Raw genomic sequence first — 6,433 nt, 5'->3', positions numbered from 1 at the left:
CTAAGCAATTCATAAAGCTAGCCCAGGTTTAGTGTGGAGGGGGAGATTACACAAGGGCATGCATTTAGGAAGGCATATTCCATCTGAGGCCGTTTTGTAACAATCTACCATATACAGATACCTAAACTGAGGCATAGAAGATCTGAATAACTCACCTTAGATCAGACCATTTGTAAATAGCAGAATTAGGTTTTGAACCTTCTAGGCCTCTCACTTTTACTTCAGGCCAAAAATTGTATTTCCAGTAACATTGCTCTTTATCCGGTGTAACTTACTTGAGGGGTAACATTTATTTATAGATATAAGTTTTTGTATCCTTGTTTTAAAAATTGCCCTGTAATTATTCTTGGAATGCCATTTACTTAAAAAGCTGCCTACAGGGAGTTTTAAACAACCACAATTAATATGTAATGTTCTGCACTTTGGTTTAAATGCCAAAAAAGATAGAAAATATGGATTTACATTTAGATCTTTGTTTTTGCCTTTATAGATAGAAAAGGGGCATTAAGTGATGTAGAATTGATTGCATCCATTCATTCCATGTAGAACAAGGTAAGGAAGGGGAAAAATATGGTAGCTAATATATCCTCTATTCATAAAGAAAAAAAGATAAACTATAACTGTAGATAATTCTGAGAAATACACTGTAAAAATGTTCTTAGCTTGTCTTTAATGGGGTTAGGTATGCATTTGAGACTTGAATGCATTATTAGAAATGATTTCTCCAAGCAAATAAAGATTTCATATCCTAGAAAATTAAGCTGTTGACCAGAATTTCAGATTAAACAGATGAAATATCATTTCTTAACATTCTAGGAAAAGCATTGGGATACTTAATGCAAACCAGAAGGACTGTGCATTGGTAAGGATGACTGTTGTCAAACTACAAAATTAAATATACAATACTTTATTAAGTGCTCAAAAGTTGATCTAAGTTTTCTTTATCAGCTGTTAAAAAATAACTAGTTTTGGGGTGTCTGGGTGGCTCAGTCGGTGGAGCATCCGACTTTGGTCAGGTCATGATCTCACAGCTCTTTAGCTCAAACCCCGCGTCAGGCTCTGTGTTGACAGCTCTGAGCCTGGAGCCTGCTTTGGTTTCTGTGTGTCCCTCTCTCTCTCTCTCTCTCTGCCGTCCCCCACTCGGGCTCTATCTCTCTCTCAAAAGTAAATATTAAAAATTTTTTTTAAAAAATAACTAGTTTCACTTTGATTGGTCATCATTTTCAAATTGCTTCCTTTTTCCAAATATTTTCACATATTTTTGTGTGATTCTATTTAGATTCATATACAAGGGAACAAACCAAAGAGAGAGTTACAGTGAAATGGGCTTGATAGGAGCAAGAAAAAGTAGAAAACTTCTGGAGCTATGTGGAATTTTCAAGATTGGTGAGATATCAGTTTGCAATTTGAGTCAAAGACACAATATTTATTCACTTCTTGGAAATAAGAAAGTTTGTGCTTCTAGGATAAAATATGGGAAAATTAAGAGCTTATGGATTCTCTTACCAGCGTTAGTAACAACAGTTTTGAGCTTGTCCAATAACTTTTGTTTACCCCAGTTTCTATTCTTTGTAATGGGTATAATACATGAGCATCTCTTAGGGACAGAGGAGGATATTTTCGTTTTTCCATAGATTTAATATAGGCTCAAGTGACAGGTAAAGAACACTATAGGCCACATCATGGTGTTGCTCTGTTCCTAGATCTGTGTCAGGTCTGTATTGGACAGGAATGGGTGGCAGTCAGATGGAGGTGAGGGGAGTGGCAATGGAATGGCTGAAACTGGAGTTGTGGCTGGGTCCCCAGTATGAACAGAATAGGGTAACTAGGCCATTTTCCCTTATACTGTCTTATGAGTCTACTTCCTATGGAAAAGCCCAGATGCTTCTAGCCTATGAACATAACTTATAACTGAGACAGATGAATTTTCTTATAATAGCCAAAGCTAAACTGAACACCCATTTTTTTTTCTTGGAAACCATGATTCTGTGTGGATGTACTATTAGAGAAAACCTAAATGGACAAATACTTACACTCAATTTAAGAGACATGCTCACAGATTGTTTTTTGTTGGTCATTTTTACTTTATTTTATTTATTTATTTTTTAATGGTTTCAGGAGTAGAATTTAGTGATTCATCACTTAAATGTAACACCCAGTGCTCATCCCAACAAGTGCCCTCCTTACTGCCCATCAACCATTTAGCCCCATCCACCCACCAGCACCTCTCCAGCAGTCTTCATTTTATTCTCTGTATTTAAGAGTCTCTTATGGTTTTCCTCTTTCACTCTTTTTATCTTATTTTTGCTTCTCTTTCCCTGTGTTCATCTGTTTTATTTCTTAAATTCCACATATGAGTGAAACCATATGATATTTATCTTTCTCTGACTGACTTATTTCACTTAGCATATATATTCTCGTTCCATCCATGTTGTTGCAAATGGCAAGATTTCATTCTTTTTGATTGCTGTGTAATATATGTACCATACCTTCTTTATCCATTTGCCAGCCAATGGACCTTTCCATACTTTGGCAATTATCAACAGTCCTGCTATGAACATTGGGGTGCATGTGCCCCTTTGAATCAGCATTTTTGTATCCTTTGGATAAATACCTAATAGTGCAATTGCTGGGTCATAGGGTAGTTCTATTTTTAATTTTTTGAGGAACCTCCACACTGTTTTCTGGAGTGGCTGCATCAGTTTGCATTCCCACCAGCATTGCAAAAGAGATCCTCTTTCTCCACATCCTCGCCAACGTCTGTTGTTGCCTGAGTTGTTAATGTTAGCCATTCTGAAAGGTGTGAGGTGGTATGTCATTGTGGTTTTGATTTGTATTTCCCTGATGATGAATGTTGTCAAGCATCTTTTCATGTGTCTGTTAGCCATCTGGATGTCTTCTTTGGGAAAGTGTGTGTTCATGTTTTGTGCCCATTTCTTCACTGGATTATGTGTTTTTTGGGTGTTGAGTTTGATAAATTCTTCATAGATTTTGGATATTAACTTTAAAAAAAATTTTTTTTAACATTTATGTATTTTTGAGACAGAGAGAGAGAGAGAGAGAGAGAGAGAGCATGAACAGGGGAGGGTCAGAGAAAGGGAGACACAGAATCCGAAACAGCTCCAGGCTCCGACCTGTCAGCACAGAGCCCGACGTGGGGCTCAAACCCACGGACCGCGAGATCATGACCTGAGCCGAAGTCCGATGCTTAACCGACTGAGCCACCAAGGCGCCCTTTGGATATTAACTCTTTATCTGATATGTCAATTGCAAATATATTCTCCCATTCTATCGGTTGCCTTTATTTTTGTTGACTGTTTCCTTCGCTGTGCAGAAGCTTTTTATCTTGATGAGGTCCCAATAGTTCACTTTTACTTTTGTTTCCTTTGCCTCAGGACGCTCAAGAATTTTGAGGGAAACTGGTGTAGATGCTTCAACAATTAAAGAATATCATGAAAACACTAGTAATCTTGAAACTAGATATTAATTATTCATTTATTCAACAAATACTTATTAAACAATTATTACTTTTGGATATTATAGTTAACATTGGAGATAGAGTCTTGCACAAAATAGGACATGGTCTCTGTTCATGGAGCTTGTATATGAGATGCTGCTAGCTTCAAAAGGAGAAACCTAACCTTTGCCAACATCAGTTGAGTGAAAACCATCACCAGGATCTAGAGAACACCATCTCCACATAATGTGATTCTAAAGTACGCAATAATAAATGCAGCAGTATATATACAGAGAATACTTTTGTTTTATGTAACGGGGACATCCACTACAGTTTATTACAGCCTCCATGCAAATAGTTTTTGCAGAGATATTTCAAAGGGCCAGATTTAGGAGTAAAATAGAAAAGCAGCTGTATTTATTTGCATATATTTACATGAACACTGCACATTCTTCATTGGAAATTAGAATTTTAAAAAGTTACCTCAAAAATGTAATTTCAAAGTTTTCTTTTCTCAATACCTTCATATAAACCTATTTATGGTTTTTCAAGTATCCATATGAGAGGTTTGGAATACATATTTAAAAGCCTTTTTTTCACTAACCACATTAAAAAAATAAAACATTTACCTTTCATAATGTCGTAGATGTGCACATCTGCTGAAATTTGAGCCCAGGGAAAGGGATAGCCAGGGCAATGACAGAGTGGCTAGAGCTGGGAAATGAAGAAAGACAAAATTAGTGAGTCCTACATCCTCTTTTCCTCTAATTCAGAGCCAGAGTTGTGGTTCCACCTGTAAGCCCCTTCATATCAAGAAAGATTGGCAAGACTTCCATATATTTTAAGAGAGTTCAGGCTTTCACTGAAATTTCATTTCTGTGTCTGTTTTCCAATCATGGTTGTTGTAATAATTAACAGCAATAATAATAATAGCTATTACATGTTATTTCCTTGATGGCTGCCAGTGACTTGTTAAATGCCTTTGTCATTTTATTTAATTGATAGGGAAAAAACCTATGAGGTAGGTGGTAAAATTATTTCATTTTCAGGTAAAGAAACTGACATTCACGGAAGTGACATGAACAAAGACACAGGGTTAATAAGTCGGCTAGCCAAGATTCAAATTAGATCTGTCTGATTCCAAACATTGGCATGTTTACCTCTACTTACCTTGTTAAGAAAAACCATAAGGCAATAATTAGAATAATCATGCATATGAAAAAAGCAAACGCAAACCATTTAGATAGGAATAGAGATGGCGTTAATACATATGTAAAGTATCTATATAAAAATGATTATACATTCTTTATATAAATCATGCACAGAGAAATATAGATAGCAAAACAGATTTTCTTTTAATTCTCACCCTCTGTATTGAAAGCAGCTAAAAAAAACAAAAACCCAAAACACAGCAAAAGCTCAATGATCAGCCAAGAAGTACTGGATAGGTAAATAGGTCTGGAATATTAAATCATCCTGTCAGCCCCTTTCACATTGGCTGTTCAATATCATGATGAAGCATTCCTGTGTTTAAACTAATAGTTTCAAAACTTCTTGGTACCAACCTGATTAATTCATAAAAGAATCATAAAATCTACACGTTAAAACAAGAGGATAAAATAAAAGCTGCAAACTCTGGACGATTGCATTACAACTTGATTTTTAGCTCTTTAAATAATTTTACTTAGAAAATGACAGTTTTCATAATTCAGGAACTGGTTGATTTGCTTGCACGTTATGCTTAAGCTTACCAAAAATATGTGCTTAAATTCTTAAAAAAATTAACACAAATCACCAGATTGAGAAGAGGCCTGACTGTCCTAAAAGACCAAACCAAAACAAACAAAAAAAACAGGAAAAAAAAAAAACCCCACTGCTTTTACATCTCCTTCCAGTGCTCCAAAACCTATGCTTACCTTCTCCATCAATTCAGAAACTTGACTCCAAGTTCCTCTACAGTCTGATTTCACTTTACATGCCTCACTTTATTTCCCTTCAGTCAAGCCAGCATCTTAACTCTGAAGCTATGTCTATATACACATCTAATCCCTGCTTCACATCATTGCTTATGTTATAACACACAATGTGTCTGTTTATATGCCATGTCTTTTCTCCTCTTCTTTACCTACTGCACATTCTGTTTAAGCTTTACCTGCCTCACAAGACACATTTTGAAGAGTTCTATTACCCTTATAACCTATTACATTTAGAATCATTACCACAAAGCATATTGTATTGAATGCGTGTGTTAGAGAGAGAGAGAGAGAGAGAGAGAGAGAGAGTGTGCGTGCGCACACTTTTTATTTGGAGGGCACTTTGGCAATATAAAAGTGAAAATATGCAAATCCTTTAATCCCCAGTAATATACACACATATAGATAAATTCTTAACTGTCTGTATTTATATATGTACATGTAATAATATACAATATATGATACATGCATATTCATACATGCAAAAACTTCGAAAATAACTTTAAGAGTTACTTACCTAGTTTGGAGACTGGATAAATGTTAACTTCCGTATAGGGAGGTAGGTATATAGATGAAGTTGGAAAATATTAATAACTGGTATTTACTGTAAACACAATGACAACTTCTTTGTGTTTTTTTCTTTAGTTCTCACAAAAACTTTACTATAGTAAGTGTTATTATCATGCCCTTTTACAGATGAAATGTGGATATATGTTTACATCTGCATACGTGAATTATGAAGGACACACCAGATGTTAAGAGTGGTTGCCCATGGGGAGTGTGATTAATATTGAGGGAGACTTGGTTTTCACTATGTGCCCTTTTATACTGGTTTTTAAAAATATACTTATATTTTTAAATGCATAATAATAACAGAGGAAAACATCTGTTGAATTTTTCCTTCTAGCTGGACTGTGAACCCTTTTTAGGAAGGAGCCCTGCTGTATCAAATTGTATTGATATATTCAGTGATGTGCTGCTGGAGCACATATTTTCATTGCAG

The 6,433-nt window shown here is 35.5% G+C and overlaps 1 long non-coding RNA gene across 1 annotated transcript; it reads right to left on the bottom strand.

Annotated features, from left to right (window-relative positions):
- Positions 1–3,323: 3,323 nt before the first annotated feature.
- On the bottom strand, positions 3,324–6,050 carry LOC123582648. Its single transcript, XR_006704501.1, has 3 exons — positions 5,948–6,050; positions 4,087–4,171; positions 3,324–3,431 (listed from the first exon to the last, which is right to left on the bottom strand). It is a non-coding gene; the product is annotated as an uncharacterized LOC123582648 (long non-coding RNA).
- Positions 6,051–6,433: the final 383 nt, after the last annotated feature.

This window comes from Leopardus geoffroyi, chromosome B1 (assembly GCF_018350155.1).
Source record: "Leopardus geoffroyi isolate Oge1 chromosome B1, O.geoffroyi_Oge1_pat1.0, whole genome shotgun sequence".
Lineage (NCBI taxonomy): Eukaryota > Metazoa > Chordata > Mammalia > Carnivora > Felidae > Leopardus > Leopardus geoffroyi.
The sequence above is the reverse complement of the archived record's forward strand: the minus strand, read 5'-3'. Positions and strand labels throughout refer to the sequence as shown.